A 25607-nucleotide genomic window follows, 5' to 3' on the forward strand; every position below is an offset into this window, starting at 1 on the left:
TCCCTTCCCTTCCCTTTCCTTTTCCCTTTCCTTTCCCCTTTCCTTTCCTTTCCTTTCCTTTCCTTTCCTTTCCTTTCCTTTCCTTTCCTTTCCTTTCCTTTCCTTTCCTTTCCTTACCTTTCCCCTTTCCTTTCCTTCCTTTTCCTTTTCCTTTCCTTTTCCTTTTTCTTTCCTTTCCTTCTCAGATACAATCTCACTTTGTTGCCCACGTTGGAGTGCAGTGTGGTGTGATCATAGCTCACTGCTGCCTGGAACTCCTGGCTCCAAGTGATCCTCCCTCCTCGGCCTCCTGAAGTGCTGAGATTGGATTGTAGGAGTGAGCCACAGTGCCTAGCTCTCTAAGAGAGTGATTTAACAAGAGTTTAAACCCACTTAGTAGGAAGCATGATTTTTGCCAGGGAGAGTAGGAAGGAGGGATGCAAACTTTTTTACTACCTCTATCCTTCTTTATGGAGAAGTTGGACTGGTGTGTATCTGAATCTATAGCTATTGCTATACTTTTGTGCATATATTTTGTCTAAAACGTTTGACAGAAGAGGCATTCTTTTTATTTAATAAATTACCCTCCAGACATGGGACCCTATTCTGAGGAAGGTAGCCCTCTAAAAAATGCCCTCAGTGTGAGCTGTCTGGACTTACTGCTGATTGAGCGTACCTGTTGGCAGTGATTGGTGTGCCAGGCAGATTTCTTGTGATCTGTGACTGTGTTTCTAAAGTAAACATAGTGGGGAAAGCTTGCCATTCTGTCTTTCTTTTCAGAACATGCAGTAGATTTCTGAAGTGGCCAAAAGAGAATTTGTTTGGAGAGAGGGACAGTATTTAGTTTAATTGTAGAGTTACTGATTTTATGGAGTCATGAAAGAATGACTAAGCACTGGGAGATTAGGGATGTCTCATTGTAATCATCTGGTTACTAGACCTCTTTTGGGGTGGGGTAGGGAGACTGGAGGTGATGCAGAAAGGCTGTACACAAGGCATTAATGAGAAATGGACCTAAAAACAGAGAGTCTTTAATGAAACTGCTGACATTAAAATAAGAGCATTATTCTAGGGTATATCCTAGGTAATTACTAGAGATTGAACAAACTGTATAACTTGATCAAAATCTTCATTCAACAAACTTTGCTGTTATGCTTAAGGGCAGAGAGAAAGGCTGTTAAGCCTTGTTTCCAAGGAGCTCCATGCCTTAGAGGGAAGGCAGACGAGTAATGGTTATTATTCTGTGTATTAAGCGTGCTACTATGGGAAAACTGAAGAGGGATGGGATCCTAATCTGGGGCTGGGGAAAGAGATGTGGCCCCTTCCTGTTTTGGCCTGAAGGATGTGAGGCCGTGAGCCAGGTGCACACTCTCCTGGTGGGGTACTCTGGGGTCTGTTTCGTTGTCTTCCATTTTTGAGAGAGCAGTGTTGGCTGGGGACCTAGCTTGTCACCATAAGACAAGGAGATTGACTTTTGGCTATAGTAATGTCATGGTCTCATTTTGAGAAGTGGCCGCAGATAAGAGGCAAGAAAGCACTCTTGCTGAGAGAAGAAGGCTGTTTGAAACTAATGTGTTGTAGAGAGTCCTAAATATTGATGAAATCAGGACTCTTGTATTTTCAGATCCTTACTTGAATTATAAACTGGTCAGTGATTCAGTTTTGGAATTTGCAGGGCAGGGGTTAGACATTGTTCTTTTAGGAAACTTGTTGCTGTTGTGTTTGCTTCTGAATAGTGATGGCATTATTATTTTGAATTGTAGTTACAAGTTTATTATGTGCATTATTGAACATAGAAGTTTTAAGAAGGTATCTAAGGGATATATTTGTTTCTCTTTTTATTATGAGTGAATGTAAATGTATTATAGTTATATGAGAATTCGCTTCATCTTGCTCAAATTATCCAGAAGTGAGAAATAGGACTATTAGTTAAATGCATGAAATTTTAATATTATAGCTGTAGCCCAGGCTGGAGTGCAGTGGCACCATCTCGGCTCACTGCAAGCTCTACCTCCCGGGTTCACGCCATTCTCCTGCCTCAGCCTCCCCAGTAGCTGGGACTGCAGGCGCCCACCACCGTGCCTGGCTAATTTTTTTGTATTTTTAGTAGAGACGGGGTTTCACCGTGTTAGCCAGGATGGTCTCGATCTCCTGACCTCGTGATCTGCCTGTCTTGGCCTCCCAAAGTGCTGGGATTACAGGCGTGAGCCACCACGCCTGGCCAACCAATGTTATTAATTATATTCATGAAAAAAAAAAAGCCCATATATATATATATACACACCCATACATATATACATATATGCACACATACCTCCCTCCATTTTTGTACAGATCGTGGCTGATTATAGACTACTTTTGCATTTTGCTTTTTCTTTTCCTTTTTTTGGGACGGAGTGTCACTCTTGTTGCCCAGGCTGGAGTGCAATGGCATGATCTCGGCTCACTGCAACCTCCATCTCCCAGGTTCAAGTGATTCTTCTGCCTCAGCCTCCCAAGTAGCTAGGATTACAGGCATGCGCCACCATGCCTGGCTAATTTTGTATTTTTAGTAGAGATGGGGTTTCTCCATGTTGGTCAGGCTGGTCTTGAAATCCTGACCTCAGGTGATCCGCCCACCTTGGCCTCCCAAAGTGTTGGGTTTACAGGCATTAGCCACCGTGCCCAGCCGCATTTTGCTTTTTTGAAACTTAGTATATCTTGGAAATCATTCTACGTCAGTACATTAAAGACTTCCTCCTTTTTTTTTAATGAATAGTATGACTGAATAGTATGCTGTTGCATGGCATATCATGATTTCCTGAGTCCTCTATTGATGAACATTTAGTTTTATCTAATCTTTTGCTTTTATAAACAATGCTGCAAAGAATAATTCTATAATATATTATTTTTGCACATATAGGAATAAATTCCCAGAAGTTCGACATTTTGGGTTAAAAGTTATGTGCCTTAACATTGATATAAATAGATATTAGATATTCCCAGATTATTCACCTTGGAAGTTTTAATGAAATTCAGTGTGCAATATAGATACGTTTTTGTTTGTTTGTTTGGTTTTTGAGACAAAGCTCTATCGCCCAGGCTAGAGTACAGTGGCACCATCTTGGCTCACTGTAACCTCTGCCTCCTGGGCTCAAACCATTCCCCCATCTCAGCCTCCCAGGTAGGTGGGACTACAAGTGCATACTACCATGCCTGGCTGATTTTAATATTGTTTATTTTATTTATTTATTTAATTTAATTTTATTTGTTTTGAGATGGGATCTTCCTCTGTTGCCTGGGCTGGAGTGCAGTGTCGTGATCTCGGCTCACTGCAGCCTCTGCCTCCAGGGTTCAAACAGTTCTCCCACCTCAGCCTCCCGAGTAGCTGGGATTACATGGGCACGCCACCACACCTGGCTAATTTTTGCATTTTTACTAGAGACAAGGTTTCACCATGTTGACCAGCCTGGTCTGTAACTGTTGACCTCAGGTGATCCACCCGCCTCGGCCTCCCAAAGTGCTGAGATTACAGGTGTGAGCCACTGTGCCCGGCCTGATTTTTGTATTTTTTGTAGAGCTGGGGTCTCAGTGTGTAGCCCAGGCTATTCTCAAACTCATCAGCTCAAGTGATCCTCCCACCTTGGCCTCCCAAAGTGCTGGGATTACAGGTGTGAGCCACTGTGCCCGGCCTGCGATATGTATTTTAAAAATACATTTAAAAAATGTAATTTCAGGTCTGGCGTAGTGACTCATGCCTGTAATCCCAGCACTTTGGGAGGTTGAGGTGGGCAGATCACGCGGTCAAGAGATTGAGACCATCCTGGCTAACATGGTGAAACCCCGTCTCTACTAAAAATACAAAAATTATCTGGGCCTGGTGGCATGTGGCTGTAGTCCTAGCTACTTGGGAGGCTGAGGCAGGAGAATTGCTTGAACCCAGGAGGCGGAAGTTTCAGTAAGCCAAGATCGCAGCACTGCACTCCAGCCTGTGACAGAGCAAGACTCCGTCTCAAAAAAAGTGAATAAATAAATAAATAATTTCAAAATGGTGCAGAAACATGTCATGTGTCATTTTTTGAGTGAAAACATGACCATAGTTCAGTGATCAAAGGCAAATTGGTCACTCTTCTCATTTCTTTCTTTTTTTTTGAGACATAGTTTCACTCTTGTTGCCCAGGCTGGAGTGCAGTGGCAAGACTCAGCTCACTGCAACCTCTGCCTCCCGGGTTCAAGTGATTCTCCTGCCTCAGCCTCTTGAGTTGCTGGGATTACAGGCATCCACCACCATGCCTGGCTAATGTTTTTTATTTTTAGTAGAGACAGGGTTTCACCATGTTGGCCAGGCTGGTCTCAAACTCCTGACCTCAGGCAACCCACCCGCCTCGACCTCCCAAAGTGCTGGGATTATAGGCGTGAGCCACCTCGCCCGGCCTCTTCTCATTTCTTGTTTGCTTTTCTGTTTTGACTTGGCAAGAATTTTGTGACTGGATGAGGCAGGAATAAATTTTGTTTCCTTGTAGGTGTTACCAATACTGCCTTCTAGAGATGAGTACTAGATACAGAAGATTTACTGAATAATTGCTTCTGTGTGTGTGTGTGTGTACGTGTGTGCACGTGTGTTTCTTTCTAATATGGTGATCTACCAAACTTTCTGTGGTTTTCAATACTTGTAGTAATGGATGATGATTGTGATATCAGGATTACAATTTGATTTAACTTTAAAAACAACTTTCTGGTATTTATTGGATAGATTATGATTTAACTAAAAAGAATAGGAATAGAGGCTGGGCGCAGTGGCTCATGCTTGTAATCCCAGCACTTTGGGAGGTGGAGGCGGATGGATCACTTGAGGTCAGGAGTTCGAGACCAGCCTGGTGAACATGGTGAAACCCTGTCTCTACTAAAAATGTAAAGTTAGCTGGGCATGGTAGTGTGCACCTGTAATCCCAGCTACTCAGGAGGCTGAGGCAGGAGGATAGCTTGAACCTGGGAGGCGAAGGTTGCGGTGAGCCGAGATCATGTCACTGCAGTCCAGCCTGGGTGACAAGAGGGAAAACACAGTATTAACATTTTGGTGTGTTCCCTTCCATACGTTTTCTATGCATGATGCATATAAATAAATACTTTTTAATTTTTTTTTTTTTTTTTTTTGAGATGGGGTTTCGCTCTTGTCACTCAGGCTAGATGCACGTGCCGCAGTCTTGGCTCACTGCAACCTCTGCCTGCTGGGTTCAAGTGATTCTCCTGCCTCAGTCTCTCAAGTACCTGGGATTACAGGTGCCCGCCACCATGCCCAGCTAATTTTTGTATTTTTAGTAGAGACGGGGTTTCACCATTTTGGCCAGGCTGGTCTCAATTTCCTGACCTGAGGTGATCCTCTGGCCTCGGCCACCGAAAGTGCTGGGATTACAGCCGTGAGCCACCGCTCCTGGCCTAGTTTGCGTTTCTAATTGTTTTCTGGATTGCTTTTTTCACTAAAATGATTGCAGATATCTTTACAGACCAATAAGAACAGATTTTTTATTTTTATTTATTTATTTATTTATTTATTTATTTTTTGAGACGGAGTCTCACTCTGTCACCCAGGCTGGAGTGCAGTGGTGCGATCTCGGCTCACTGCAAGCTCCGCCTCTTGGGTTCATACCATTCTCCTGCGTCAGCCTCCCGAGTAGCTGGGAATACAGGTGCCCACCACCACACCCGGCTAATTTTTTGTATTTTTAGTAGAGACGGGGTTTCACAGTGTTAGCCAGGATGGTCTCAATCTCCTGATCTCATGATCCGCCCCCCTCTGCCTCCCAAAGTACTGGGATTACAGGCTGAGCCACTGCGCCTGGCAAGAACAGATTTTTTATTATCATTCTTGGTAACTGCATGGTTTGCTGTTGTTTGGATGTCCTGTAATTTATTTCCCAATTCCCTATTCATTAACATTTAGGATTATTTCATTTAAAAAGGATGACCAAAATAAAGAAAGAAAAAAAAGAATTAAAAGAAAGGATGACCAGCTGCAGTGAACAACTTGATATGTTCAGTTTAGTATACCTTTTTTTTTTTTTTTTTTTTTTTTTGAGATGGAGTCTCGCTCTGTCAGGAGCCATGGCACCCAGCCCATTTTAGCATACTTGATAAATTATTTCCTTAGATGCATTCTTAGATTTGGACTGGTTGGATCAAGAGATGTTGCCAAATTGTCCTATATATTATTACTTTTTATTTTCATCAGCAGTACATTAAATTGTTTATTTGATTATATTCAATTACATTCCTTTTTTTTTGAGACAGGAGTTTTGTTCTGTCACCCAGACTGGAGTGCAGTGGTGTGATCTTGACTCTGCAACCTCTGCCTCCCTAGTTCAAGTGATTCTCGTGCCACAGCATCGGGAGTAGCTGGGATGACAGGCATGCGCCACCACACCTGGCTAATATTTTTGTGTTTTTAGTAGAGACGGGGTTTCACGATGTTGGCAAGGCTGGTCTCGAATTCCTCACCTCAAGTGATCCACGCGCCTCAGGCTTCCAAAGTGCTGGGATTACAGGTGTAAGCCATCGTGCCTGGCCTCAATTACATTCTTAAGTGACCGTTTTTGAAAATGCAGGACTAGAGTGATGGTTAGGTCTTTTGATATTTTAAGGAAAACCATGTTAATGTTGAATAGGAATAAGTTTATGTTGGAAAAATATTGAGGCAATCACAACTCATTTTGAAAACCGAGCTGCTGTATGTAGTACAACCCAGTTTATACTAACATTGTTAAGGCACAGCTCTCTTTTTGCACTTTTCTTTTGGAATTTATTTTTTGTAAGTCCATAAAACATAACTATAAAAATTTCATTTTAGTAAAAGCAGTGTCTTTCTATAGCTTATCTGAGAAATATAGCAAATTTTTGTTAGGTATAAGCTTAGTAAAGTACAGACTTAAAAGTATATGAGCTTGAAATATGATTGAATAGTGGTAGACAGGGTATGAAATTTCACAGTATTTCATAGTATATGAAATTGTATACAGTGTATAAAATTGCTTATTTTATAGTATATGAAATTATCTTTTCAGTAGCCTTTGTCATTGCTCAGGTGACGTTCCACATTATTTTTCCCTGACAGGTCACTTAAATTGCATTGAAAGGGTTTGAAGTAACATAAGAAGATCTAAATTGTCAGTGAATAAATGAATCTCTAAAGCCCAAAATGAAGTTCTCTTTCTTTAGCAGACACAGAGTTCCTTATCTTTGAAGGTTGTCTATGACTCTGCACATTTTCCTTGTCCATCAGATTCGTACTGAGGAGTATGACTCTTGCCTAAGCAAGGTAAATATGCTTGGATGGTGAGGGACAATAAGCAAGGCCTGCATTCTCATGCTCAGGTACACCTAAGATGTAGCTTTATCTAGTGGTGCCCTTATATTTGTTTCACTGTTGTAGCCTTTCTTTTATCCATGTTTGCTAAGGAATTAGAAAAGTAGAGCCTTGCAGGAAAGCATCTTGATATACTGTGGTGGAATAGATTATTTACTTGTCTCTCTCTCTGCAGTGAACATGGAGCTTGTCGAGGGCAGTGCCTGGCAGATTGCCTGGTACATTAGGTACTCCATGAACTTAGGAAACTGGGACCAAGAGCCTTTTCATTTCATGTCTGTCTTTCCACTTTTTTCTTCTTTTGTTTTCTTTAACTACTTATTTTGAAATAATTATAGATTCACAAGCAGTTGCAAAAAATGTACGGGAGTTCATGTTTACCCTTCACCCAGTTTCCCCCAATGGTTACGCATATTTTGTTGTTTCTCCTCTTTTTCTTTCCGTACGTTTTCCTAGTTTTCCTCTCTTTTTCCTATTTTTGATCATGCTTTTGGCTCACCATTGGCATCTATGGGACGTCCTGAACTCTCTGAACTAAATGTTGCCGATTACTGTCCTAAGCTACTTATGGGAATGCATGTGATGGTTCTTTCTCTTCATTTATTCTTTGTGGATCACTTGCTCAGTATGTGGTGCTAGGCCAGGTACTAGTTGTTCCTCTATATTCAAGCTTTTTGGCTCTTATTTTGAGAACATTAAATATGGTGCATATATCTTTCTTTTGTAGGTCTTTTTCCTAAATGATATGTATGTCTAAAGTACTCAGAGATGTGTGTCTGTTTTTGGTGAGAAGAAGGAGCTGCATTTTGGTGAAAATAGCTCTGGATTTTGAGTTAGAAAGCAAAATTCAAATCTTGGTTCTGGCCAGGCGTGGTGGCTCACATCTGTAATCCCAGTGTTTTGGGAGGCCAGAGTGGGAGAATCACTTGAGGCCAGGAGTTCGAGACCAGCATGGGCAACATAGGAAGACCACATCTCTCTAAGACAAAACAAAACAAAAAAGGAATCGAAATCCTGGTTCTGTTTCATACTTGCTGTGTTACCCCAGAAGTCACTTTGCTTCTGAATCTTTTCTTCTCTGTTAAATAGGCATTATAATTATAATCTGACAGATTTTGTAGGGGATAAAGTAGCATTTGTATGATCACTTAACAAATTGGAAGGTACTGCTTCAAATATGAAGTAGCTATGCTTATTTTATTGATGAAATGAAAGGCAAGTTTTAAACTATTGGCGTATTAATTATTAATAGCTTGACTTCTTTATTCGGTAACGCAGAAAGACTTCTCTTGTTTTTTTAAATCCTCATCCTTCTTACACCTTCTGTCTTCACATTAAATACCCAGGACTTTAGGAGTTTTGTTTTTTTTCAACTGGGTATAACCTAGCTCCCTTGGGAAATTTGGGATGGCCATGTCAGCTGTCATACTATATCAAATGACATATCAGATTTCTCTTCTCTCTCTCTCTTTTTTTTTTTTTTTGAGATAGAGTCTCTCTCTGTCACCAGACTGGAATGCAGTGGTGCCATCTCAGCTCACTGCAGCCTCTGCCTCCCGGGTTGAAGCGATTCTCTTGCCTCAGCCTCCTGAGTAACTGGGACTGTAGGCACTGCCACCACGCCCAGCTAATTTTTGTATTTTTAGTAGAGATGAGGTTTCACCATGTTGGCCAGGATGATCTTCCCGCCTTGGCCTCCCAAAGTGCTAGGATTACAGTTGTGAGCCCCCGGGCCTGGCCTGTTCTCTTATTTTCTTATTCACCTAAGTCTGGGGATTTTTCTGTTTCGTGAACCTCTTAGAAAATCTGTCAAGCAGGCTGGGCGCGGTGGCTCACGCCTGTAATGCTAGCACTTTGGGAGGCTGAGGCGGGCGGATCACCTGAGATCAGGAGTTCAAGACCAGCCTGGCCAACATGGTGAAACTCTGTCTCTACTGAAAATACAAAAATTAACCAGGCCTGGTGGTGGGTGTGTGTAATCTAGCTACTTGGGAGGCTGAGGCAGGAGAATCGCTTGAACCTGGGAGGCGGGGGTTGCCGTGAGCCGAGATTGTGCCACTGCACTCCAGCCTGGATGACAGTGCGAGACTCCCTCTCAAAAAAAAAAAAAAAAAAAGAAAGAAAATCTCTCAAGCCAGCATATGTGCTCCTTTGTGCTTAGCTTTTTAGTGGATTTCACTGTTAGAAACCAACTATTCATGTGTTACCAGAAACATTTTTATTTTTGAAGGGAGACTTTCTTTTTATTTGTATATGCACATGGAATACTTAGTATAGAAAGTCATAAAATGAAAATTTTAAAATTGAAATAATTGAGAATTTTTTTTTTTGTTTGTAAACCTGATCTAGATACAGGCAAACTTTTAAATCATTAAGGTACAAACATTTATAGAACACCCTTCCAATAATAGTAGGATACACATTGTTCTGAAATACATATGGAACATTTCAGGATAGACCATATGTTATGCCATAAAACAAGCCTCAATTAATTTAAAGGATGGAAATCATACTATGTTCTCTGACCATAATGAAATGAAATTAGATATCAATAACAGAAGGAAATTTGGGAAATTCAGAATATGTGAAAATTAAACTACACAAACTGAAATCACCAATGATTCAAAGAAAAAGCCACAGGAAAATTGGAAAATACTCTGAGATGAAGACAAAATATATCATATCATGATGATGATGGTTGCAAACAATGTGAATGTACTTTATACCACCGAATTAATTGTATGTTTAAAAATAGTTAAAATGGCAAATCTTTTTTTTTGTTTTTTTTTTTTTTTTGAGATGGAGTCTCGCTCTGTCGCCCAGGCTGGAGTGCAGTGGCCGGATCTCAGCTCACTGCAAGCTCCGCCTCCCGGGTTCACGCCATTCTCCTGCCTCAGCCTCCTGAGTAGCTGGGACTACAGGCGCCCACCACCGCGCCCGGCTAGTTTTTTTTTTGTATGTTTTAGTAGAGACGGGGTTTCACCGTGTTAGCCAGGATGGTCTTGATCTCCTGACCTCGTGATCCGCCCGCCTCGGCCTCCCAAAGTGCTGGGATTACAGGCTTGAGCCACCGCGCCCGGCCTAAAATGGCAAATCTTATGTATGTTTTGCCACAATTGAAAAAACAAAAACAAACAAAAAAACCCTGGGCTGGGTGCGGTGGCTCATACCTGTAATCCCAGCACTTTGGGAGGCCAAGGCAGGTGGATCACCTGAGGTCAGGAGTTCAAGACCAGCCTGGCCAACATGGCGAAACACCATTCTACTAAAAATACAAAAAATTAGCTGGGCTGGGCGTGGTGGTGGGTGCCTATAATCCCAGCTACTTGGGAGGCTGAGGCAGGAGAATAGCTTGGACCCAGGAGGTGGAGGTTGCAGTGAGCCCAGATCACATGACTGCCCACTGCATTCCAGTCTGGGTGGCAGAGTGACACTCCATCTCAAAAAACAACAACAAGAGGAAAAAAAACCCTGCCACTCGTTTTTCAACAATGAATGTTTATTGAGGGCCTACTGTGCTTCATGCAAAAAACAAAGCAATGTATCATAAGCTAGGGGATACAGCAAAAGCATTTCCCAGAGGGAAATTTATAGCTATAAACGCTTGAATTAAGAAAAGAAGAAAGATGTCAAATCTTCCACCTTAATAAACTAATAAAAGAAGAACACACTAAATCCAAAGCAAGCAGAAGGAATATAATAATAAAAACTGGAATAGAAATAAATGAAATAGAGGGAAAAAAAAGTAGGGAAAATCAAACCAAAAATAGGTTCTGTGCAAAGATCAACAAAATGGAGAAACCTTGAGCTAGATTAATAATAAAATGAGGAACGAAAGAAAGGACATCACTACTGACCTTACATGGAAATTAAAAAAGATTATAAGGAGATACTAGGAACCATTTTATGCCAACAAGTTAGATAACACATATGAGATGTATGCAGTCTTTGAAAGACGCTACTGAAATTGACTCGAAAAGAAATAAAGTCTTTTTTGTTTGTTTGAGATGGAGTCTTGCTCTGTCACTCAGGGTGGAGTGCAGTGGTACAATGGTGGCTCACTGCAGCATTTGCCTCCTGGGTTCAAGCAATTCTCCTGCCTCAACCTCCCCAAAAATAGAAAATCTGAATAGACCAATAAAGTAAATAGATTGAATTAACAATAAAAAAGCCCCTCCCAAAAAAGCTTGGGTCCAGATAACTTCGCATTTTGTGATTCCACCAAATATTTAAAGAAGAGTCAACACAAATTCTTCACACGCTCTTTCAAAATAAAGAAGAGGTGTTACTTTCCAGTTTATCCTGTGTGGACATTATTAGGCTGATACTAAAACCAGGCAAAGACATCAGAAGACAAGAAAACTACAGAACAGTATTCTTTATGGATGTAGGTATAAAATACCTCAACAAAATACTTGCAAACTGAATATAGCAACATATCAGAAGAATTCTATACTGTAACCAAGTGGGAATTATCCCAGGAATGCAAAGTTGGCTTAATATCTGTAAATTAATGTAACATGCCATGTAATAGAATAAAGGGCAAGACCAACATGAACATCTCAGTAGCGGCAGGAAAAACATTTGATTAAATCCAACATTGTTTCATGATAAAAAACATTCAACAAATTAGAAATGGAAGGGAACTTCCTCAGTGTGATAAACCATCTGTGAAAACCTACAGCTACTATCATACTTAATGATAAGACAGAATGCTGTCCTAAGATTAGGAACAAGACATATAGTCATTATAAATTTTAAAAATTTATATATATAGAGATTTTTTTTTTGAAGGAAAATTTGTATTTTAATTATTTTTATGTACAGAAAACTCAACAGTGTACATTTAACGCAGCTTAGTGGCAAGTTCTTTAGCCTTTGCCTTTTCGAGTTTGGCGATACGAGCCACAGACTTGGGACCCAGGACATTGCTGCCCCAGTGACGGCGGATCTCATCGTATCTGTCGTTGTAATTGGTCCTGATAGCTTCCACCAGCTTAGCCAAAGCGTCTTTGTCTTCCGAGTTCACCTGTGTGAAGGTGACAGTGGTGCAGGTCTTCCTGTGGACTAGACGGCCCAGTCTGGCCTTCCCCTTGATAATGCAGTAAGGGACCCCCATTTTACGACACAGGGCAGGCAGGAAGACAACCAGCTCTCTGGGATTCACGTCATGTGCAATCACCACCAGCTGAGCCTTCTTGTTCTCCACCAAGGTGGTGACGGTGTTAACTCCTGCTCGAAGGACAGGTGGTCTCTTAGTGGGGACGTCCCCTTTGCCAGCAGCTTTCTTCTCGGCCCGGGCCAACAGCCTCTGCTTCTTCTCTTAGTTTGTCTCTGGTCTGTACTTGTGGGCCAGCTTAAGCAGCTGAGTAGCTATCTGGCGGTCCAGGGCCTGGGTGAACTGGTTAATAGCAGGAGGCACTTTCAGCCGCTTATAGAGGATGGCTCTCTGCCGCTGCAACCCGCTGCAACCTGATATAGCGAGGCCATTTCACAAAGCGGGTGAGGTCTCTTTTGGGCTGGATGTCCTGTCCGGTGCCGAAATTCTTAGGCCTTTTCTCAAACAGGGGATTCACCACTTTCTTGGCCTCCTGCTTCTTCACGACAGCAGGGGCTGGAGCCACCCTCTTTCCCTTGGCCTTCTTTCCTTTCGGCATCTTGGGTAGCGGGAGGAGAGCTAGAGATATTTTTTATATAGATGGGGTTTTACTATGTTGCCCAGGCTGATCTCGAACTCCTGAGCTTAAGTGATCCACCCACCTCAGCCTCCCAAAGTGCTGGGATTATAGGTGTGAGCCACTGCGCCTGACCAAGACAGGTATAGTCTCTTTGACACTTAGCTTTAACATTGTATTGGAGGTTCTAGCCAAGACAATTAGGGAAGAAAAAGAAAGAAAAGGCATTCATATTGGAAAGGAAGTAAGATAATCTCTATTTGCAGATGGTATGATCTTGTATATAAAACATCTTAAGGAATGCACTATAAAATTGTTATAAGCTCCTCAAAGTTTCAGAATACAGGATCAATATACAGAAAGTAATTTTATTGTTATACATTTACAATGAATAATTCAAAAATGAAACCAAGGAAACAATTCCATTCACAATAGTGTCAAAAAGAATAAAACATTTGGGAATAAAGTTAACAAAAGAAGTGCAGAACTTACATTCCTTTTTTTTTTTTTTTTTGAGACAGGGTGTCACTCTTGTTGCCCATGCTTAAGTGCAGTAGCACAGTATCAGCTCACTACAAATTCTGCCTCCTGGGCTCAAGTGATCCTCCCACCTCAGCCTTCTGAGTAGTTGATACCAAAAGCGTATACCATCACGCCTGGCTAATTTTTGTTTTTTTTAGAGACTAGGTTTCTCCATGTTGCCTGGGTTGGTCTCAAACTCCTGAATTCAAGCAATCCACCTGCCTCGACCTCCCAAAGTGCTGGAATTACAGGTGTAAGCCACTGTGCCTGGCCAGAACTTACATTCTGAACTGTAAAACATCATTGAAAGATCTAAATAAATGGAAAGATACTCTATGTTCAGGGATTGGAAGACTTATTATTGTTATGATGGTAATATTCCCCATATAGATTTAGCACAATCCCTATTAAAATTCCAGGCCAGGTGTGGTGGCTCATGCCTATAATCCCAGTGCTTTTGGCGGCCGAGGCGGGTGTGAGATCGAGAGTTCGAGACCAGCCTGACCAGTATGGTGAAACCCCATCTCTACTAAAAATACAAAAATTAACCAAGCGTGGTGGTGTGCGCCTGTAATCCCAGCTACTTGGGAGGCTGAGGCAGGAGAATTGTTTGAACCTGGGAGGCAAAGTTTGCAATGAGCCGAGATTGTGCCACTGCACTCCAGTCTGGGTGACAGAGTGAGACTCTGTCTCATAAACAAACAAACAAACAAACCCAGTTGCCTACTTTGCAGAAATTGATAAGCGGATCTTAAAACTCATGTAGAAATGCAAGGGACCCAGAATTGCCAAAACAATCTTGAAAAAAAAGTTGGAGGACTTTCATAACTTACTACAAAATTACAATAATTGAGACATCTGATACTGGCTTAAAGATAGACATATAGATCAATGCAATAGAATGAGAATCCAGAACTAAACCCTTCCATTTATGGTCAATTGATTTTCCACAAAGTGCAAGGACAATTAAGTGGAGAAAGAATATCTTTTTCAACAAATGATGGTGGTACAGGTGGATATCCACATAACAAAAAACGGAATTTGGACCCTTACCTCACTTACATATATAAATTCAGAATTCATCATAGACCTAAATGTCAGATCTGAAACAATAAAACTCAGGCTAAGCCTAGTGGGTCATACCTGTAATCCCAGCACTTTTGAGGCCAAGGTGGGAGGATCACTTGAGCCCAGGAATTCAAGACCAGCCTGGGCAACATAGCGAGATGCCATCTCTATTAAAAAAGAAAAAACAACTCTTAGAAGAAAACATGGTTGTAAATCTTCATGCCCTTGTATTAGACAATGGTTTCTTTTTTCTTCTTTTTTTGATATAGGGTCTCACTCTTGTCGCTGAGGCTAGGGTACAGTAGGGGAATTGCAGCTCACTGCAGCCTTGACTTCCTGCTGGGCTCAACGATCCTCCTACTTTAGCCTCCCGAGTGGCTGGGACTACAAGCATGTACCAGCTAATTGTTGAATTTTTTATAGAGATAGGGTTTGCCACATTGCCCAGGCTGGTCTCAAACTCGTGAGTCAAGCAATCTTCCTGTCTCGGCCTCCCAAACCTGCTGGGATTACAGGTGTGAGCCACCATGCCTGGCTTCTTCAGTATGACAGCTAAAACATAGGCACTAAAAGAAAAACAGATAAATTGATCTTCATTAAGACGGAAATTTTTTTTTTTTTCAAATGGCACCATCAAGAAAATGAAGACATCCCAGAATGAGAAAAAGTATTTGCTTGTCATATATCTGATAAAGGACTTTTATCCAAAGTATATTTTAGAAATTCTTAAAATCAACGGTAAAAAGACACATAACCCAGTTAACAAATGAGCAGAGGATTTGATCAGATATTTCTCCAAAGAAGATATCCAAATGGCTAATACATCATGAAAAGAAGCTCAAGTCTAGGCTGATTACACCTGTAATCTCAGCACTTTGGGAGGCCAAGGTGGGTGGATTACTAGGTCAATAGATCCAGACCATCCTGGCCAATATGGTGTAACCCCTTCTCTACTAAAAATACAAAATTTGGTTGGGTGTGGTGGCAGGTACCTGTGGTCCCAACTACTCGGAATGCTGAGGTGGGAGAATTGCTTGAACCTGGGAGGCAGAGGTTGCAGTGAGCTGAGATCGTGCCACTGCACTCCAGCCTTGTGAGAGAGCGAGACTTCATCTCAAAAAAAAAAAAAAAAAAAAAAAAGGAAGGTCAGTATCCTTAGTCCTTAGATGAAAATCAAAAGCACAATTAGATGCCACTTTGATTATAGGTAATTTCTGATCCCTAATCAGGCATGTGCCACTGGTCCCACTAATTCTGGATAATTTCTTTCTTTCTTTTTTTTTTGAGACAGAGTCTTGCTCTGTTGCCCAGGCTGGAGTGTAGTGGTGTGATTTTGGTTCACTGTGACCTCTGCCTCTGGGTTCAAGCAGTTCTCCCGCATCAGCCTCCTGAGTAGCTGGGATTACAGGCATGCGCCACCACTCCCGGCTGCTTTTCGTATTTTTAGTAGAGACAGGGTTTCGCTCTGTTGGCCAGACTGGTCTTGAACTCCTGACCTTAGGTGACCCACCCACCTGGGCCTCCCAAAGTGCTGGGATCACAGACGTAAGCTACCGAGCCCGGCCCTGGATAATTTCTAACAGATATAAAAGTAAAGAGATTTTAACAAACCTTGGAATACCCATCCCCAAACTTCAGCAGTTCTCAGTGGATGTCCATCTTGTTTCATCTTTGGGGGAGTTTCAAGGAGTAGAAAAAAATAGAAGCAATTTTAATCCAATAGCCTAAATCTGCCACAGGAGGAGAAAAAATAGAATGAAACTGTGTTCTACTTTTACAGTTCACATTTAGGGAAAAATATATTTAAAATATCTGAGAGGATTTTAAAAATTTACTTTATTAAAATACTGGTGAAGGTAAGTTCTAATCACGAGTACCTTATCTGACACCTGTGTAGTATTTTTTCCTGTTATTTTCTGATGGCAAGTGTACTGTAATGCAGTGGCCTTTTTTTTTGTTGTTTGTTTTTACAGTTATTTGTGTTGACCAGCCTGTAGTATTTCACAACATGTTTTTATGGAAATAACTGATCTGCTAGCTCCATTTTCTTAGGAATTTTTTTCTTATTGTTTACTTCACTATATTCCCTAGTATTGAAAGGTAGGTTTCCCTCCACTATGAAATGATAGTGCCTGAGTTTTGAATACCATTTTTCTAGTTGTAATTATAAAAGTAATATGTATTCATCATAGAAAAAATTTGGAAAACACAGGAAAGCACAAAGATAAGATTAAGGAACCTGTAATTTTATCAGCTGAAAATTAACCAATGTTAATGATTTTATTTTGTTGTTCACGTGACCTGCCTTTTTAATGTAATGTGGTGAGCCTGAACCTTTTATTCATTTTGGTGCTTTTACATTGTGGTTGGGTTTTGTCGTAATTACATTGTAGTTAATCATTGTGCACACTGGAGTGAGGGATACAGAATGAGAGAAAATTAGTTTAACTTTGATTTTTTCCCTACTGCAGAATATTCTTGAATATACTTGAGTAATTCCAGCTTTTAATGTTCTTTCCAAGGTACACAATTACATATTCATCCAGTTTCTACATTCTCCAGTTCAGAGATGACTTGTATAGATTTCCCTGCAAGACCAAAGCACTGTTGACTTTTGGTGCTAGAAATTGACTGTTGGGTCTTATCTCTGTCCAGTCTTTCTGTTGTATGCCTGACTGGTATTTTATAGGCTTTTTGATAATTATTTCATCTTCTTAGTATCTAGAATTACAGAGCTCTAGAGAGCTCTAGTAGAATTTCTAGTATTTGTTAATTGAAATAAAAACATCAAACTAAGAATTTCGAAGCACTTTTTATATTATTTTTGCGTTAAAAATTCATAATACATTCATAATGCATAAAGGTAAGCTTGAAAATATGAATACTTTCTCAGTATTGAAACATGAATATGAATATTTTGTCTGTATAGGAATTCTTGGTGTATGTATGGAATAATTATCAGACATCCTTTTAATAACTTTCCCCTTTCAGCCCAGGAGTGGGGATCGGTAATGTTTACAGGTTGGGAACCAGTTCTGTGATCTTTCTAGATTGCTTGTTTCCTCTGAACAGGCCACACACTCTTGCGTCTGTGCTTTGTCCATACGTATTTGCACATTCCTTTTACCTGTAATGTTTTCTGCCTTCTCCCTTACCTCTACTTCTAAGAAAGAGTGGAACTCAACTTACGACTGCCAGTGACTGTTTGTCCTTTGATTTTCAGCCTGAGCAAACTTTATTCTTTGGACAAGTATTTCTGGAGTACCTTGTTTGCAACAGGCATTATAGGCATTAGGTGAACAAAATAAATTAAGTCCCTACCTTCTTGAGCCTGACAGTCCTGTTGGGAAATCAGACAGAAAATACGTGATAGAATTGCACCTTAAATGCTTGAAAGTAGAGAACAGCATGCAGTGACAAGGGAGTACCCCTAGAATGGCCTTCCAATGGGTCTCTGAGGAGACAGCATTTAAGCTGAAGTCTGAAAGATGAAAAAGAGGTAGCTGGGCCAATATAGGTGTAAGGAGAGTTTTTGGCAGAAGGAACAACATAAGCAATAGCCCTCTGAAGTAGTAAAGAGTTTGGAACCAAAAGGAGGCCAGTGTATATGACAGAGCCCAGAGGTATTTGGCTTGGAGATACAAATTTGGGAGACATCGGTTTATCGGCATGGGAATGGATGCTGGTTATTTTGGAGTGAGCAGCATGAGGGGACAAGAGGCACTGGACTGAGCCCACCAACAGAGATCTGGAAGGTGGGTAGAGATGAGAGATGGTTTAGTAGATGCAACCAGAGAAGTAGCAAGAAGGCATAAACATTTATTTTCACACAAGTAGGGAATTTTTCAAGAAGGAAGGGGCGATCAACTTTGGATTGCTGCTGAGGGGTGCAGTTTGTTAAGTACAGAAAAGTCTTCCTTGGATTTGCCAACATGGCTGTCATTGGTGATCCTGATAAGAGCTACTCTTGTGGAGTGAGCGGGTGGAGCCAGATCAGAGGGTCTATGGAGGGGACAGGAAGTGCATCAGTGGAGCTGGCTGGTGTAGACAACGGCTTAAAGAAGCTTCACTGTTGATGGTGTCATTGATGAAAGGCATGTGAGCTCAAGAGAGGGCCTTTGTAAGATGAGTGATTTAGAGGACATTTACAAGCTGCTGGGAATGAGCTAGCAGAGGAGAGATTGCTGATTCCTGGGAGTAGACAACTGGAAGGTCAAACGTCTGAGGAGGCAGAAAGGAGGAGTTGTTGTCATCTGTGTGGGTGCTGAAACCATTAAGGAAGCTGAGAGGAGATAGGGAGGGAGTCAGGGAGGCTGGAGTGTGAGTCTGCAGTGGAAGACAGGGAAGGACCTGTGACTGACAGATGAGAGCCAGGGCTGCCCCAGTGCTGAGCTCCCAGTGCTGAGCTGCGTGGTGCTTAGTTGATAGGTGCAGTGCCCCATCCTTGCAATTCCTGATTGAAGCATTACTGAGTTCCCTTAGGCACTTTTATCTTCCTTTCTCTTCTGCCTACAGCACCTTCTGCAGACTTCTGGTTTAAGACTTGTCCACATACTATTTTGACTGTTTGTGTTTGTCTCTTTCTTCTTTCAGACAGTGACCTTCTTGAAGGCCTTGATGAAGTCTTTACTTTCTGTGATTTTTAGTAGTTAGCATAGTTCAATACCTGTCAGAGTAAATGCTTGCTCACTGAGTGAATGTGTGGGCCTCAAAATGAGTGGGACAGTGGGAGGGAGAAAAAAGAGAAGGAAAGGACAGAAGGAACAGGTAGACTAAGAACAGACTTCCTGCTGGCAGGGCATGGCAGCGCATCTGTCTTTCTTCGTTTTCAATCATATTATAATTGTTGCAGAAATCATCCTAATGCAAAAAAGCTTGTCTTATTGATAGAAACGTGCTGACTTAGTGTGAGTAAATCCTGCTAATTTCTGGCTTTAAACTATCATACCTTCTTTCTGGCATGAAACTATCATACCTTCTTCCAGAACTGGCTTTAAATTATCATACCCTCTTTCAATCCTATTTTCCAGGGAGATTTTGTTTTTTAAATTTTTTGAGACAGAGTTTTGCTCTTTGTTGCCCAAGCTGGAGTGCAGTGGTGCAATCTCCGCTCACTGCAACCTCTGCCTCCCAGGTTCAAGTGATTCTCTTGTCTCAGACTCCCGAGTAGCTGGGATTACAGGTGCCTGCCACCATGCTAATTTTTGTATTTTTAGTAGAGATGGGGTTTCACCGTGTTGGCCAGGCTGGTCTCGAACTCCTGACCTCAGGTGATCCACCTGCTCTCGCCACCCAAAGTGTTGAGATTACAGGCGTGAGCCACCGCAACTGACCCCAGGGAGATTTTTTAATGTGGTTATTGATTTATTGGTGCTGGTAATTTAATTCCTTCTTGATACTTTCATATGGAATATTATTTTATTAAGGCTTCTTGAACTCCTTATTTATGATTTGACTTCATGTTTCTTAATTTTCTCCATCTTATGCCCCACATGCTGTAGCTGAGACATTTTCATGTTTCAGTTAGTAAATGCCCATGCTTTGAACTTTCAGTGGAGTTTGTAGTATAGTGAAAAGAACACAAACTTTGGGGCCAGGCAGCTCTGGTTTTGAATTATTGCTTGACAGTTGTTTTAAAACCTTAGGCAGGTTTTTTGGTTTTTGTTATTTATTTATTTATTTATTTTATTCTTATTTTCTGAGACAGAGTCTTGCTTTGTCACCCAGGCTGGAGTGCAGTGGCACGATCTTGGCTCACCGCAACTTCCGCCTCCCGGGTTCAAGCGATTCTCCTGTCTCAGCCTCTTGAGTAGCTGGGATTACAAGCGTGTGCCACTACACCCTGCTAATTTCTATATTTTTAGTGGAGACAGGATTTCATCATGTTGGCCAGGCTGGTCTCAAACTTCTGCCCCCCTCGGCCTCTCAAAGTGCTGGGATTACAGGTGTGAGCCACCACGCCTGGCCTGTTTTTGTTTTTTTAACCTTTCTGAGTTGCAGTTCTGTATCTTCAAAATGAGAATAATAATGCCTACTTATCTCACAGGTATCTCACTGTGTCTGCCTTACCACACTTCACCTCCCTCATTTTGCTTATGCTGTTTTTCCTTAAGTGCCATAAGTATTTTTTTTGTTTGTTTTTGTTTTTTTGAGATGGAGTCTCATTCCCGTTACACTAGCTGGAGTGCAGTTTTGTGATCTCGGCTCACTGCAACCTCCACCTCCCAGGTTCAAGCGATTCTCCTTCCTCAGCCGCCCAAGTAGCTGGGATTACAGGCATGCGCCACTATGCCTGGCTAATTTTTGTATTTTTAGTAGAGATGGGGTTTCGCCATGTTGGCCAGGCTGGTCTCGAACTCCTGACCTCAGGTGATCTGCCTGCCTTGGCCTCCCAAAGTGCTGGGATTCCAGGTGTGAGCCACTGGGCCTGGCCACCATAACTATTGAATGCACATCCTAGCCACATTTTAACACAAAGCTTAAGCTGAATCTTGTTTATATAGTTTTGACTTGGTCATTCCAAGCCTTCTTAAGCCATTCCTTCCTCTAAAATTTTCATAGTACTTATTCATATTCCTTATTTGGCAGGTGCAGTATTTTACTCGTTAAAGCTACCAATTATCCATCTTGTGTTTGTGTTGACCTCCGACATTGATAAGCCTTTTGTGTGTATGTATGTCCTGTCCTCTCCAAGTATGTTGGAAGCTCTTTCAAGTGAAGTCATAGACTTATTTCTTTAGTATATTCTATAGTGAGATTTTATATTTGATAAGTTGATGAGTAAATAAAAGTGATTGAGATAGACTGGTAATGGATAAACAGGGTATGTGAATATATTCACTTCATCCATTTATTCATTCTACAAATATCCATTGCGTACATATGTGTTAGATTGAAAAACATGTCACAGTATTTTGTAGCTCCTCCTATTGATTGGTAGAATCCATTTCCTCACACTTTTTTGTTTGTTTGTTTGTTTGTTTTTTGTTTTTGAGACAAGAGTCTCACTGTGTCGCCCAGACTGGAGTGCAGTGGTGTGATCTCAGCTCACCACAACCTCTGCTTCCTAGGCTCAAGTGATTCTCCTGCCTCAGCCTCTCGAGTAGCTGGGATTACAGGTGCGCACCACCACGCCTGGCTAGTTTTTAGTAGAGATGGGGTTTCACCATGTGGACTAGGCTGGTCTCGAACTCCTGACCTCAGGTGATCCACCTGCCTTGGCCTCCCAAAGTGCTGGGATTACAGGCATGAGCCACCGCGCCCAGCTTCCCCACACTTTCATTGTGAACTGGCCTTGTGACTTGCTTTTACCAATAGATTGTGGCAGAAGTAACATGCGAGTTGTGGATCTCAGGCCTCAGGAGGCCTGGTAGCCTCCCCCTTTGCCATCTTGGAGTGCTCCAGCCACTACATGATGAACTCTAGGCTGTGCCACTGAAAGGTTACAGATCATGTGTGGAGAGAGGCCCAGCCAAAAGCCAGCACCAGAGTCCCAGACATGTGAGTGACACCACTGTAGAGCCTTCAGCTGCAGTAAAAATGCCAAATGACTCAGCTGCATGAATAATCCCAGGAAAGGCTAGCACAGGATCTTCCCAGCTGACCCCAGCCACCTTGTAGACTTATGAGAAATATTAATTCATGATTGTTTTAAGCTACTAAGTATAAATGGTCCGACTTTTAATTTCTTACAAAGAAGTCTACAGTGGATTAAAAAAGTTGTCAGAGCTTATGGTTGATTCTGTTCTTCTTTCCATCCCCCATTGTTAATAGTTCTTTACTGATAGTGTGTGTAAGTGCCACAGGTAGATATGGTAATTAAGGGGCTGGAGATAGGTGCTGTTTTTTTTTTTTAAAGGCTCTGTGCATTTCCTTTTCCATTCCTGATTTTATTTGATGCATGCTAGAGCTGGTATTCTCCACAGTGCCACTCAGGAGTCAAGACCAGAGGCCAAAATTCCCAACTTGATGCCTCTTTTCATTACATCAAGATGTCCTTTTTTATTGTGTGTTCCTTCCTTTTTGTTGAAGTTGGTATTTTTAAACTTCTTCCTGTTGGCCTGCAGCAGAGTTGGCCTATTGTTCTGGTTCCTCCGATAATTTCTACTTTCCAGGGTACTATAAAGGAGCAAGACTAGGACAATTGTCTTGACCTTTTATTGTTTTGTCCCTGTGGACCAAGATGATGTGACAGGAAAAGGTTGAGATGCTTGGAACCTAACTACTGTAGTGGGGGCATAGAACGTTGGTGTTGGGGAATGAAAGGGGTTTGGGTTTGGGAAGAATTGGACCATTTTTTTAGAAATATCCGAAATGTGTCCCTTTTCTCAGGTGACTGATACAGTGACATTTAATATGTTCAGTAGCCTTCATAGTAGATCTTGCTAAAAGAGAAAACTTTTCCTGATGAAGAATAAAGATGTTTTGCTATTGTCACCTCCTCTACTGTTTCTTCTGTATCATTTTAATGTCTCTCATGTTCTTTAGGAAAATGTATGAAAATTGAACTTTTTTTTGGACTCAGAAATAGTGTTACCTTCTGAATAATCTCTGATGTCAACACTGCTGTAAGATAATTCTCTGTAACACTACTCTTTTGAACATTGATGATAGAACCGACTGCAGGGATTGTAATTGGTAGTTCATGATCTCACTAAGGGCAGGCAAGGGCTGAGTCCTGTTTTTTTTTTTTGTATCCTAGTGCCTCCCATTATGTCTTAAATAAAATAGACCTGATTTTTACTTAGCTCAGCCATAAGTGACCACTGGTTATGGTTAACGAGACCTAGGTTTCCTTATTCTACCTTTCCCTCATGGAGAGCCTGGGCAGGATATGGGTGGATGGAAGAGTTTTACTTCTTCCTCCAGCTCCATCAGCTCCTCTTCCTCCTCCTCCAACTTCTCTAACTTCACCTCTTTCTCCTCCTTTTTCTCCTTCTCCTCCAACTTCCTCAACTCCTCCTCCTCTTTTCCCTCTCCAACTTCTCTAATTCCTCCTCTTCCTCTTCCTTCCACTTTTCCTCCTCCTCCAGGTCCTTCTCCTCCTCTTTCAGTTCTTCCAAATCCTCCTCCTCCAACTCCTCCAATTTCTCCTTCTCCAGTTACTCTTCCTCCTGTAACTCCTCCTCCTCATGCTCCACTTCCTCTTGTAACTCCTCCTCCTCCTCCAGTTGCTCTTCCTCCTGTAACTCCTCCTTCGTCTCATGTTCCTCTTTCTCCTGTAACTCCTCCTCCAGCTCCTCTTCGACCTGTAACTCCTTCTTATCCTCTTCCTCCTGCAACTCCTCCAACTCCTCCTCCTCCAGTTCCTCCTCTTCCTCCTCCTGTAACTCTTCCTCCTCCTTATCCTCTTCCTCCTGTAACTCCTCCGACTCCTCCTCCTCCAGTTCCTCTTCCTCCTGTAACTCCTCCAACTCCTCATCCAGTTCCTCTTCCTCCTGTAACTCCTCCAACTCCTCCTCCTCCAGTTCCTCTTCCTCCTGTAACTCCTCCAACTCCTCATCCAGTTCCTCTTCCTCCTGTAACTCCTCCAACTTCTCCAGTTCCTCTTCCTCCTGTAACTCCTCCAACTCCTCATCCAGTTCCTCTTCCTCCTGTAACTCCTCCAACTTCTCCAGTTCCTCTTCCTCCTGTAACTCCTCCAACTCCTCATCCAGTTCCTCTTCCTCCTGTAACTCCTCCAACTTCTCCAGTTCCTCTTCCTCCTGTAACTCCTCCAACTCCTCATCCAGTTCCTCTTCCTCCTGTAACTCCTCCAACTCCTCATCCAGTTCCTCTTCCTCCTGTAACTCCTCCAACTCCTCATCCAGTTCCTCTTCCTCCTGTAACTCCTCCAACTCCTCATCCAGTTCCTCTTCCTCCTGTAACTCCTCCTCCTCCAATTCCTCTTCCTCCCGTAACTCCTCCTCCTCCTCCTCTTCTCCAGTTCCTCTTCCTCCTGTAACTCCTTCTCCAGTTCCTGTTTCTCCTGTAACTCCTCCAACAACTCCTCCAGTTCTTCTTTCTCCTGTAACTCCTCCAACTCCTCCTCCTCCAGTTCCTTTTCCTCCTGTAACTCCTCCTCCTCCTCCCAGTTCTTCTTCCTCTCCTAAATCCTCCTCCTCCTCCAGCTCTTCTTCCTCCTGTAACTCCTCCTCCTCAAGCTCCTCTTCCTCCTGTAACTTCTCCTCCTCCTCCTCCAGCTCCTCTTCCTCCTGTAACTCCTCCTCCTTCTTCTCTTACTCCTCCAAGTCTTTCTTTTTTCCTCTTATTTTCTAAGTTTTCTGCATTTTAAAATACAATTATTTTTTGATTTCTCTTTTTATGATTTAATTGTAAATGTTTAGAAAACTCTTCCTAGAGGATACAGGGAGGAGAACACATATATTTATTTGTTTTGATAGTTAAAAATATTTCTGAAAGGATACATGGGAAACTGGTGACATTACTTATTATTATTTATTTATTTATTTATTTATTTAATTTATTTTTTTGAGACAGAGTCTTGCTCTCTCCCCCAGGCTGGAGTGCAGTGGCCGGATCTCGGCTCACTGCAACCTCCGCCTCCCGGGTTCACGCCGTTCTCCTGCCTCAGCCTCCCAAGTAGCTGGGACTATAGACGCTCGCCACTACGCCCGGCTAGTTTTTTGTATTCTTTAGTAGAGACGGGGTTTCACCGTGTTAGCCAGGATGGTCTCGATCTCCTGACCTCGTAATCCGCCCGCCTTGGCCTCCTAAAGTGCTGGGATTACAGGCGTGAGCCACCGCGCCTGGCCTTATTTATTTATTTTTTGAGTTGCCAGGCTGGAGTGCAGTGGCGTGATCTCGGCTCACTGCAACCTCTGACTCCCTGCTTCAAGCGATTCTCCTGCCTCAGCCTCCCAAGTAGCTGGGACTATAGGTGCTCGCCACTACACCCTGCTAAGGTTTTGTATTCTTTAGCAGAGACGGGGTTTCACCATGTTAGCCAGGATGGTCTCGATCTCCTGACCTCGTGATCTGCCCACCTCGGCCTCCTAAAGTGCTGGGATTACAGGCGTGAGCCA

The 25607-nt window shown here is 42.1% G+C and overlaps 1 protein-coding gene and 1 pseudogene across 47 annotated transcripts in view; one reads left to right on the forward strand and one right to left on the reverse strand.

Moving 5' to 3' along the window:
- Window positions 1–25607, forward strand: part of LOC105492460 (cytoplasmic linker associated protein 1) — a 309888-nt gene that overhangs the window by 15825 nt on the left and 268456 nt on the right. The window lies entirely within an intron of this gene.
- On the reverse strand, window positions 12164–12975 carry LOC105472447 (large ribosomal subunit protein eL8 pseudogene; annotated as a pseudogene).

This window comes from Macaca nemestrina, chromosome 11 (genome assembly GCF_043159975.1).
Source record: "Macaca nemestrina isolate mMacNem1 chromosome 11, mMacNem.hap1, whole genome shotgun sequence".
NCBI lineage: Eukaryota > Metazoa > Chordata > Mammalia > Primates > Cercopithecidae > Macaca > Macaca nemestrina.